The sequence below is a fragment of the Labrus bergylta genome, chromosome 23, assembly GCF_963930695.1.
Source record: "Labrus bergylta chromosome 23, fLabBer1.1, whole genome shotgun sequence".
Lineage (NCBI taxonomy): Eukaryota > Metazoa > Chordata > Actinopteri > Labriformes > Labridae > Labrus > Labrus bergylta.
The window spans coordinates 5488446-5500588 of NC_089217.1; the positions used below are offsets into that span (position 1 = coordinate 5488446).

At 43.1% G+C, this 12143-nt stretch overlaps 1 protein-coding gene across 5 annotated transcripts in view; it reads left to right on the forward strand.

Moving 5' to 3' along the window:
- Positions 1-12143, forward strand: part of syt1a (synaptotagmin Ia) — a 141105-nt gene that overhangs the window by 60716 nt on the left and 68246 nt on the right. For 2 of the 5 annotated variants that reach the window (XM_020647714.2, XM_020647720.2), the window contains exon 4: positions 6367-6468. The exons of 2 other annotated variants lie outside the window; for them this stretch is intronic. The gene's annotated coding sequence lies outside the window, so the exon portion shown is untranslated. Of the gene's footprint in view, positions 1-6361; positions 6469-12143 lie in introns of all 5 variants that reach the window. One more of the 5 variants, XM_020647715.2, reaches the window with a different exon arrangement.

Genomic DNA, 12143 nt, shown 5'->3' on the forward strand with positions numbered 1-12143 from the left:
CTTTTCTCTCCCGTCAAATCAACTCCTCTTTAACCTCATCACTCTCGCTTAACCATTATTCTACTTCATTTCAAAACTTTCTCAACAAAAGGTTATTAGGTTGGCATCATGATGGATCCTTTTAGCAGGTCTACGTCTGAAGAGCTTATGTACATCATGCATTTAACTATGAATCACTCCTCTTTGGAAACTATAGTTCCTGAGATGAATAAACAGCAACAGAGTTCATTTATATTCATGCTAAATACACAGTGCAACATAATGTTATCCTTCTACCCTAAAGCACACAGACAGACCGTTTTCTTTATATGTGGTTCGATCAGCTCTGCATTATGTTTCATGATGACGTTCTGTGACTTTAATCATACAGAAAACATATAGAGAATTTCCATTTAGACTTTGAATAGGATGAATAATGCATGAAAAAAGCCTTTGAGGGTTTTCATTTTCCTGGAAGAAATGTGTTGCCTTTTCTAACGTATGGGGAGCAAGCGGTCATAACTGGGCTTCGTGGGAAAGTCTCTCAACTGGAAGGTCAGGGGTTCGATCTCAAGCTCCTGCAGCTGCATGTCCGATGTGTCCTTGGGCAAGACACTTAACCCCAAGCTGCTCCCGCTGCTCGTGTGAATGGATAAGCGTGAGCTGCGATGTAACAGCGCTTTGGAGTAGTCAGAAGACTAGAAAAGCGCTATACGAGCTCAAGTCTGTTTTACCATTTAACAATTCTAAATTTGTCTTCAAGCTTTTTTTTGTCTTTCAGTCTTGTGCAGTAAAGATACGCTGTTTTTCTCATTCTCTTATGAAACGATAAAATGGCCAGACCTTGCTGTGTCTGCAATCAGAAATGTGACTGTAGAATCGGTCTGCTATACAGAAATACCAGGCAGTATGTTGCAGCAATGTACCAATCAGAAAAGAGTATTCATTGTAGTGATGTCATAAACAAATTTAGCATCTTTTGAAATGTCCCTACCCCCTGACCTTGGAGCCTCAGTGTTGCCGGGCAATAACAGAATGGCTAAGGTAATTAAATTACCAGACCCTCCATGGGCAAGGGTAATTACTGCTCTCTAAATCCCTGCTAATCCCCCTTCTGAGTCCCCTACACAGACTCGGCCTGGGGCGCTCTAACGCTGACTCCTCGATCCTGTCCTAGACAGAGGCCTTCCAAATTACAGTCAAAGCTAAGTCGAGGTTGTTTGAAATGTTTTACCTCCATACTGTACGGTGTTCTCTCGCATTGCAAAGGGGCTCCAGTCATCGGTCCAAATGAATTCCCGTCACGTTGCCCTCCTCTTCCTGCTCGCGTGCGTGAGTCAAGAGGACTCTCGGGTCAAAAGGGGCCACTCATCTCTCCATAAGAATGTCGTAATTATCACTGCTGGGATGAATGGGATGTGACCTCTGTGACCTCTGCAGTGCCTTGTGACTGGAGTTCAAAAAGGAGGAGAGGATATAAAGACCGCAAAGCACATTAATAGATGTTCTCCTAAATATCCTCAGCGGCGTTTACATTTAAATAAAGGTCAAAATGAATAATCAAGGTCATCTCTGTAGCAATATCCTTTACTGCGGTGTGCAAGCTCATGTGAGGGTTTTTTATTTGGTCATGAAACTGACTACTGCTACAAAAGCAAACAAGACCATCAAGAAGAAGAGCCATCATTTCTATAGATTTATTATTAATGGCTGCCAGGTAGGTGTCAGACTTACACATGTACTGCTTTGTCCACAAGGGACAATCAGAGGGTTCCTCACAGGAGCTTTAAAGCTGTACACTAATCTATTTTGGTCACTGGGGGGCAGCAAAACAAGCCTAAAACACAACACTTTTAGATCATAATCTTAAGGTGTTATCGCCATCATTTTGTATCTAAAAATTCATCCAGTGTGGAGTCACGATATCCTTTATTTAATAAATTGAATTGACCAGCTGTAGCCATTATCTTAGTCTGTTTGTTGGTGTAGGGCAGACAGCTTTAACTTGATCTTTAGACCTTTTTCTTTGAAAGGATCTGCCTGTTTTGTCTGGGGAAAAGATAGAAGAAGCTTGGCAGACTTAAAAAAAACAAAAAAACACATTTAAATCAATGAGCTGTACATGCAGAATACATCAGTATGAGGCGAATGCTTTCACATAACATGTACTCATTTGATGAAAATGTTTAAAACAAGTCTATCGCTTTCCAAGAAATTCACAGGTATTCATGTTTTCATTAGTGTTTTTGAAATGCAAGAATCAAAGGAGCATCAGGGTCCTTTTCATGAGATCCACGAGAGGTCGATTATTAAGCTCAGTTTGATTTTCTATTAACGGAGTCTCAATGCTTTTTGACAGCCTCCCCTTACTTGTAAATTTTCAGAGTGCCATTTAATGCAGCAATTAGATAGTCCGCAAGCTAAAAACAATACTACAACCTAACATTACTATGACAGAGATCAAAATAATAACACAATGGATTAAGAGAACAACAGTAATGCATAAAATTGCAGAGAGAACAAAAGCGGTCCAGCAGTTATAAATCAAACAGAAGCACTCAACAAATTTTGCTGATTGCTAAAACAATTGAATCCACAGTCCAACGTTCTTACACGCTGGAGTTGTTAACTGCTTAAAAATGTCAAATTTGGAGGAAACAAGCAGCACCTTGGTCTTTCTCTGCTCCTCCTGTTACCTCGAATGCCAGCCAAACATCTGCGTGACATCAGTGCCATTGGAAAGTGTCAGTGTCACCCAGCAGGTGTTCTGTGTGTGTGAGGGTGTTGTTTTAGGTTGTGCGTACAGTATCTACAGCGATGCATGCGAGCGAGGGGAGCCGGGTGGTTGGTGAAAGGAGCATCTGTGTGTATTGAAAAGCGTTCTTTGAATAGCTCCATATTTGAACAGCCACTTACCCAGCGATAAGCTGTAAGTGATTCGTGGCAGCTTCCTGAAGCAGTCGCGAGAGAGAGACAGAGGGAGAGAAGTCAGAGAGAGGAATTAGTGTAGAACATCAATTGTAATTAGGGATACTTTCCTCCATTTGGAAGTGCATGTTTCTGTCTCAGAGAGAATTAGAACTAGATACTTTCTGCCAAAGCAACACCGCATGAATGATTTAAAGCGGCAAAGAATACTAGGAAGGAAATTATGAGGTGGTATGACATGCTACCTTTTAATTTCCTCCCTACGTTTTTTTCTGTCAAAGTCACAACCATAGACTGTATAACACATGGCCGTAGTCTAAGTGACGTCACCATTTGGTTTCTGAAGAGGTGTTCTGAAGCCCAACTTTATCGTTTGCAAATTAGAATCACTGACTCCGACTAACTTCATACGTTTTCCAGTCTGAACCGTGATATTTGAAATTCCTTGCCCCCCCGCCGCCCCCCAGGAGCAAGTGGAAATTATGCAGACAATGAAATACGGTGCCCATACATTAGTGAGCGGTCACCTTGTTTTTCATGCATCATGCAGGTGAAAGATTTTATCTGAAAGAAGTCCCCTATCCCCTTAAACAAAGATGGTGGCATACTGTATAAAGATACTGAGCAAAGGCACGGCAATCATTTGGGGCGATTTTTCTCACAGTTCCTGAGAAGGACAAAGGGTTGGAGCTCTGCCAGTTCCTGCAGGCTGTCGATCACAATCTTTTACCTTTACAACAGACCGCTGACAAACACATGGTCGTTTTTTTCATATTGCTGCCCCATGAATGTAATACTATGAGAGTGTAATGTAATGTGTTGCTTAACATGCATGAGCAAGTAGGTCCGTAGTTTGTTTAGTTTGCTCCTTCTCAGTCCTCTCTTTGTGCTGGCTGAGAGCAGCGATTTACAGTGTTCAATGGTGACCATCCAAATGTTTCTGACATTTGGGAAATTGTCCCTTTTGTTCAGCCATCTTCCCTTTTTTTTTTTTTTTTTTTTTACCACCCTTTTCTTCAAAATGCCATTCGCCCTTTTCATTCCTCTTTCACCTTGTTGATCCTTCTTCCTCCTTTTTTTCTTCTTCCTCGCTCATCCAGTTTGATGTCCGACCACTTACAGGCTCCTGGTTGAAAGATTTCCTTTATTATTTATTTTTTTTGCCTTTTCAGTTCACATCTCTTGTCCATTTCTTGTGAAAAGTTGAAGTATAGCACTTGACTCTTGCTCAAATTCAAGAGCTCTCTCAGTGGAATTAAGTGCCAATGCACCGTTTCAAAGAGCATTTGGTCATTATGTTCTCAATCATTTCTCTCTCAGCCAGTGACTCGTATGGTTCCTAATGTTTTTTCCCTCTGTCTTGTTTTTTTGTAAGCAGTCAGGATTTTGGTCTTTTTTTCCATTCACACTTGCATGCGTCAATTAAACGACAATGCCGTTTTTTTTTTTTTTTAGATTAATGAAGGTGGCAACATTTCCATCATTGTTAAAGCCTTTTTATAAGAAATGAACTACCAGCCTCAGTGCAGAGCAGGACTTCTGTAAGATTTCAATAACCTAAATAACTATTAAATATGGTTTCAAGGTACCTGATGGAGTTTTCCTCTTGACAAACCGTACTTGTAAATTAGACATGCTCGCTCGCTAGGGAGTTAAGCCACAGGAAAAGTTCCAGTTTCAGCCCGTAGCTGCGATAGTGAATGCCCTCCGCACAGATAGGATGTGAGCTTTAGCTGACTTTAAAGGGACTGACATGGATTCTCCATAGAGGATGACCTACACCGCTCAGCATGGAGGCAACCCTTCCCCTGCTCGTTAGGGTTGAACTATAAGACTGCTGGGCCACAAATCCGCTCCGGCCTCACCGCTTTACCCCCAGAATCGATTCCCCCACGGCCACATGACACAAGACACACACACACACACCTCATACACCCAGAGCCAGTGAACCGAAGCTTATGTACAGAGGAGAAAGCTGTGCAGTGTCCAGGCAGGGTGTTAGTGGCTAATCATTAACCCAGACTCCCTGTTTGCTTTTCCTCTGTCTCTGTTGTACGTCTGGTGGCTTTTATATGTGTGTGTGTGTGTGTGTGTGTGTGTGTGCGTGTGTGTGTGTGTGTGTTGTCAACAGTGCCATGTGCCTTCGCTGAGCTTTATCAGACCATGCACTGTGTGTTAGAGACACACACACACACACACACACACACACACACACACACAGATATAACATCTGCTCACGCCTGCAGTCGTGTATCAGGCAGAGTTACAGTTTGCTGCAGACTTCTTCCTCTCTCAGTTCACAGATGAGCGTAGAAGACAGATGTCTTATAGTCGAGTAGAAAAACGTCTAGCGCTCACATGCCTGATAATTAATCCACTAAGTTGTCTTTTATTCAACTGGTTGATATGATTGGACATATTTTTCAGGAATCTGTTGCAACAGTCTGTCACTTAAATAACCGAAAATTCCATATTGGAGAAAAGACTTTTACAAGGTTATAGTTTCTGTTTTGCTGTCCAGATCTAATATCAATCATAAGATGTAACCAAGGTCTGTTTGTTGTGAATATCATCACCTACTTATGGCTGGAATCAGAAGCTGGCAGTGGGCCTGATTACTTCCGCATGTCACGCCAATAAAGCGCCATTAAACATCCACACCTCAATCACCTCAGCTGCTGCCGGGCCTCACTGTGCCTCCATCCGGGTTGTCAAATGAGACCCGACTGCTTGGCAGATTTCTTGCTGCCGGTCCTCCTCTTTGCCTTCACATCTGCTGCCCCCCCCCCCCCCCCCCCCACCCCCCTTCCTTTCCCTCAGATATCAGAGAGACACATCTGGACAGGGTCTGAGAGTGGAGGGGAGGCCGGGCAGCTCCCGGAGGCGGGAGCATGAGCATACACTTTCTCTGGGAATGCCCTTGACCAGCTGGCAAAATGACAGCAAATATTCAATTTACATGCCTCATTGGAAGGTTTTCTGGAGTGCTTGTATTTATTCTAAGAAGAATTCAAGTGTCATTCTGGTGAAAGTATGTGGAAAAACACACCTAATAGTACCCTCCACCTGATATTTGTTTTCATGGAGCAGAAGATTCATGTGGGTGGGGAGAAATGTCGGAAAATAGTGAGCTGAGGGAAAGAGAGGAAGTGTGTGCACTTTGCCTGACATGTGAAGAGCGAGTGAGAGAGAGAGAGGAGAGAGAGAGAAGTCGGGGGAGGGGGCTGAGGTAGGTGGGCGGGGAGAGAGAAGAGGCGAGTGTCACGGATGGAGAGACGGAGCGAAAGAGAGAGAGAGAGAGAGAGGGAAGGAATAGCGTGCTGCTTGTTGCCGGAGCTGTTGTGCTCGAGTGTGTTATCGTGAGTGCTTCTTGAGCCGTCGTGTGAAAAAGAAAAGAAAAAGAGGACATTGCTTTTTGAGCCTTTTCTTTTCTTCTCTTCTTTTCTTCTTCAAGCGCAGAAACGAGCTCCCTGAACTTGTGTGAACATCCCCCCCCCTCCCCCCCCCTCCCCTGCTGCCTGGGACTGTAAAGAGGACCTGGGGAAGACAGTGTGCTGCCAGGTAAGAGAATCACACATAAAGAGGATTTATTTTTTTTTTAAATGTGGAAGATCTTAAAGAGCTCTCTTTCTCTGCCGTGTGAGAAATACATCCTCTAAAGGAGAGAACATGCTGGATTTGGTGTGTGCACATGTGTCAGCAATAACGACAGGACAGTGTACTGTATTGTGATCGGAGGAGTCAGGTCGTGTAGAGAAAAAGAGGAACGATGTGAAGCAGGAGGACGCGTAGTGATCCTCCAGGATGACAGATGTCAGGGAATGTCAAATTCAGAAAGAAGAGAAACTGGAGCGACTTGTGGAGCCTTCGTTCTGTCTCACTTTCTTGATTTCTTTTTCCCCCTCAACTTAAATTGGCATTCGATGCTCTAGAAAACAAACTTGACATTGTTGTAGTTTTTTTTTTTAATGGGGAAGTTTCTGCAATGCACGTTTCATTCTTGTTCTCTAGCTGAAATGTTAGATGTGAGTGATCAGCAAAAAATGAAAAAAGCGGCCAAAAGCATTGAGCTTTGAGATCAATTTCCGAAACAGAAGATGAACATAAACTACCAAAAAGATTCCGAGAATACACCATACAGATGTTCTTGTCCGAGCTCTTGAAGCAAAGAAAGACACGTTTTCAGGATAAAAATCATCAGTCAAAACACACGAGGCTTTGGAGCATATGTTTCATTTGGCTGGATGTGGCTCCACAACAGGCAGGGATCTGCCACATTAGTGACAGTCAGGGTTCAGCAGACTCCCGTGGTGGCTTAGGCCAAGCTTCAGATCAGCATGGCAATAGTATAGATGGACGAGACAGTTATTCCCGCACACAAAAGAAGAATGACGTGTGATTTTGAGTAATTTGATCATCTCTTTCTTCTTCATTCAATAAGAGGTTCTTCTGCTATTGAATCTCTCCGCTGCTGTTTTGTCATTTCCCCTTTTTGACGTTCCTTATCTCCCCCCCCCCCCTTCCTCTCTCTCGCCCTAATTACCCAGCATTCAGCTGAAACCAACTCCATCTCTCTTCCCTTCCATCCCCTTTTGTCCATTCATGCATGCTGACGTACAGTAGACTATTAAACAAAGACAGACTATAGGGCCAGGGGGCTGAACAAAGCCTCTCTGTTCTTAATAACATTTGCTCTTTTATTTATTTTCTTCTTCTCTCATTTAGAAACATGAAAGAGGTAAAGGTAGGTAGATTGTAGCGGCTTCAAATGGCCCCACCGTCTATTTGATTCCATTGTCTCGTGCTGGAACAAGCCTTGAAAGCCGGCAGTCTTTTCAAGCACAGGACTAATTCAGATTTTCTCATTTTTGACTTCATTTTTCCATCACCTTCCAAAGCTTTTCTTCCACTACAAGGTCCAATAAATCCCTTTTCACGCACGCTGCTCTTTGGAGAAATGGATTTGTGCGTCCCATAGTGAACACTCTGCTCACCTTTTGTATTCACGCCATTGTTAGTTTTGGATTTATGTGTCTAATCTGCAGCCGTTTTATGGAAACTATCTAAATGATTTATTCCCTGGGAGCACAATTGAAAATCCTTTTCTTGAGAAATGTTGGCTTATATTCCGACAACAGTTCTGCATGCGCGTGAATCCACGCTGTGTGCTGTGTATCCAGCTGTGAGATCTCCCATAACATCAATAGTTAATGAGTGTCTCCAGCTCTCATTCATACATCCCATTCACACGGGGTTTTTGTTCATCCACCAGCTGTGAGACACTTACTGTTCCACACCATTATGAAGCTTGAACACAGCTCAGCTTGAGTTTGATGAAGATCTTGGCTGACCTTCACACAACCTTGCAATGTCACAGTGCATGTTTAGGTAGTGGGAGTAATTCATTATCTCCTAAATCGTAAGCAAAGGGATACAGAGTGATAGAGGATGGGAATATTGTACTTTCTTGGGTTATAATCTGTTACATTTCTACCCTAAAAAAGTTTTTTTTTTTATACATGCCTTTCCTGTGTGTTGGTGTGAGCAACAGTTCTGACCCATTCCCTCCATCCACGGCCCCTCCAGCTTTTCCTGCCTAGAGCGCCAGGCGGCAGCTCCTTTCGGTCCACTGGACGCAGCCCTGCTCTCCCTCTGTGACTCATTGCCTTGTCCACTCTTGTTGGCCGGCTTTTCTACTCCAGGGAAAGACAGGATGTGAAGGGAAAAAAAGGAGAGCCAGAGAGAGGTCAGCCCCACATGTGCAGGGATCAGTCGTTCAGGATGAATATTTACAATGTGTTTGTGTGAAGAAAAAAGAAATGAAAAAGGCATTGGTTTTTTAAAACAAAAAGAAACAACAAGAAAGGCTTTTGGTCGCTGAAAAACTGCACACGCGCAATGAGAAATTCAAACAATTCAGCAAAATAACTGAGATCAGGCTTCTTCAGAGAGGTAATGTTCCTCCTCCTATCTAGCCCCAACTGCAGTCATGTTTTGTATCCAAGGGATGTATTCATGCCTGAAGCCCCTCCGTCGATTTGTAGATGACACTGTCACATGTGACAGCAAGCAGGGTGTGGAGTCCTGCCTGCCTGCCTGCTGAGACTTGGGCTTGTTTGCCTCTTTCAGACAGATCAGGCAGATATCAAGTCCAAGCTGCTCCACCCTGCTACCCAGCCAGAAAAAAAAAAACACATTTTTTTGTTCTCCCTTTATGCTAAGGCCATGCAGCACTGATCCAGAACCATGGACAGCGCTCCTGGACTAAAGGTGCGCGAACAGAGGAGGGTTTAAAAAAAAAAAAAAATCAGCACCACCTCATGTGGACAGCTCCTTCAGCACATGTAGTCAAGCATCCTACAGAAACAGAGTCTCTCGGATTGATGGCAAGAATAATGAAATGCTCAGATAGTCAGAGAGCAGCATGATACATATTATTGCTTGTAAAGATTATTCATAAGACGATCAGACGATTTAATATAATGTGAGAAGTGACAGATTTTACATTAAGGTTTCAGACGGCGCTCTTGCTGAGGAGCAGGAACAGCAGTGTTTGAATATTTACCAGCTTTAATCTGCTCCTGTTTGCTAACCAACACTGGCTGTCAGTTGAGTCCAGGGCCAGCTGTGTTCGGTACTTAACCAGGTAGCCTGGGTAAATAATCACAGTTTCCAAATATGCAAAGCTCACAAACAGGGAGTGAGCGTCTTTGCAACTGTGCGTGTAGATCACTGAAGCATTAAATCTTTGTTGGCTCGCATTCAGGGCTGCTCAGGATTCACTTTACTAAAGCTTAGTTTGTTATCGACCAATCAAATGTATTCAGACAGAAGCTGTAAAGCTAATTAAAGGGTTTGACAAGCAACTGAAGAAACAGGTTGGTGTTGTATAATGATTTACAGACGAATGAACACAAAAGCAACCCAAAAAAAACCCCATAAAGATAGATAAGCAACAAAAATCTACAAAAAAAACGCTACTTTTAAGAGAATGGATATCGATGCAGAAGAGTCATTGAACAACGGTCAAGGAGCCGAGAAATATGGTGTCATAGAGCATCATATCTGAATTTAGTTTTTCCCAATAAGACAGAGAGGAAGCTCATCGATTGGTCTTCAAAAGCAGAAGCTTCCAAGATATTGACAGGAGAATGTGTGAGCATGCGACTGAAAAACAGAGCTCAGATACGCAGCCCCTAGGCTCAGACTTCAGAGAGGCTACTGCGATCAATTTAAGGAAAAAGCACCCTTTGATCAAGTGGGCGAAGCTGACCTGTATTTTTTTTTTTTGTATATAATCCCAACATCTGTCACTGTTTATTCCATAAACAAATATCACTGAAAACACAACTTTCTCCCAAAGAAGTGAAAAACATCCCTCAGGCTGTCCAAAGCCAACTCTAGAGTTAGAAGCTGTTCCTTGGCAACATTACACATCAGCGTATTGCATTGGCGACATGACCGCAAATTGTGACAGTAAGCCTCTATCTATGCACCTTCGCTCTGCCCTGTATCACAACCAAGGTGGCCCATCTCAACATGCTTCACATCACATTGTAAATCACTGTCATTAATCCACTGTGGCTGTAATAAACGTACGAGTCAGTTATGGCTTTGTCGATCCATTTTATTGATTGTAATGCACGGTTTTACTATGCATACGTGCAAAGCATTTAAAACCATACTCCATAACTAGATTCTTAGGTGCACTAAAGATATAATGACGTTCGTACAATATCAAGGTCTTTTTGTTCTGTAGCAGGTTGCAAAATGACTCAAGTCTCATGAATTAATGAGGCATATTTGACATCATCTTTGAAGGTGAGATATCAGACGTGAAAACGTGTGCCGTTAGATGAAGCCCTGACGGACTTCACAGGGAAGAGAGTCACTAAGAAGAGCTGGAAAGATGCGAGCGTCTACTGTCCATGCAATTCTACTTAGCAGGTCCACAGGAATATGCACTCATGGACTCAGCATGACATCGATTTTGTGCCTTGCTGCACGTCCTCCAAGCATAGCCCCCCCCCCCACCCCCCAATCTCCAACCAACACACCCGACAGAAACAATAAAAGCCGCTCAAGTCTCGCCCCGAGGCTTCTGTAGTCACCAGTGAACAGCAAACTACCCGTCACTCCTCTCTCTCTCTCTTTCTCTCTCTCTCTCTCTCCCTCCCTATCTATTCTCAAGCCCCTCACACATGTCCCCTAATTGAGCCAGCTAATAACCAACCCGGGTCATTTGTATATGTATGCATTAGCATAATTGAATAGGCATGAGTTAAGTGTTCTCCACTGGTGTGTTATTAACCAGAGAAGCAGACGATTCACGTGCGGCTGTGTTTGTTAGGCTGAATGGTGTCGTGAACAGGGAGGCGTCCGTGCCTTTAGTTCCCACCCTTTGCCTGGGACTTTCTTCTCTTCCTCCGCAGTGGTCAACGTCATTACACTTACTGTAGCTTGCCTTAATTAGAGCTGTGACAAATTAATGATTTATGTCAAATGAATCACCAATTATCTTCCATAATCCATGAACCGTTCTTGCCATTTTGCAAGCTAAAATGTACGTTTGCTGGTTTCCAGCTTTTAAGTTCAGGGTGCAGCTGTTTTTCTTTTTGCACAACAAGAGGTTTTAGGTTTTTCTCTGTCAATCTTTAAAAAAAAAAATAAAACATTCACCTTCGAACACTTCATATTTCTCTCACCTTCTCATCTCCACTCCTAGCATTACACAATGGAGCAAACTCTTCCAATGTTATCATAGTAACCCCGTTGCAGATCAAAACTAAATCATCCTTGCAATACTGTTAGTGTATGGCTTCAATTCAAATCTTTAATGGCATATTTTGAGTTTGAAAGAATTAGGTTAAATTTAGAGGCTAATAGCTAAATCAAACCACTACATATTTGTTTCAATAATCGCTGACTACCAAAACAGTCGTTAGTTGCAGCCTTATCCCTGACAAATAATCACAATATGCAGCCCTCAGTCTGGTCCAGTTTTCCCTCCTCTGGGATGACCTTGTCTCTGTGTTGGCCAGTGCTAATAAACTGGACACTGTCCCAGTGAGAACACAGGCACATATGGCAGGCTAGAAAGCATTCAGACTGGTTGCAACCACAAGTTAATTTTCTCGTGTCAAGCAGACAGGGCAGGAAAGAGTTCACCTGACCACAGAGGCTGCTGCCACCTCTGGAAGGTGGTCTGCTCCTCTTCTACTCGCATCAATAAACCC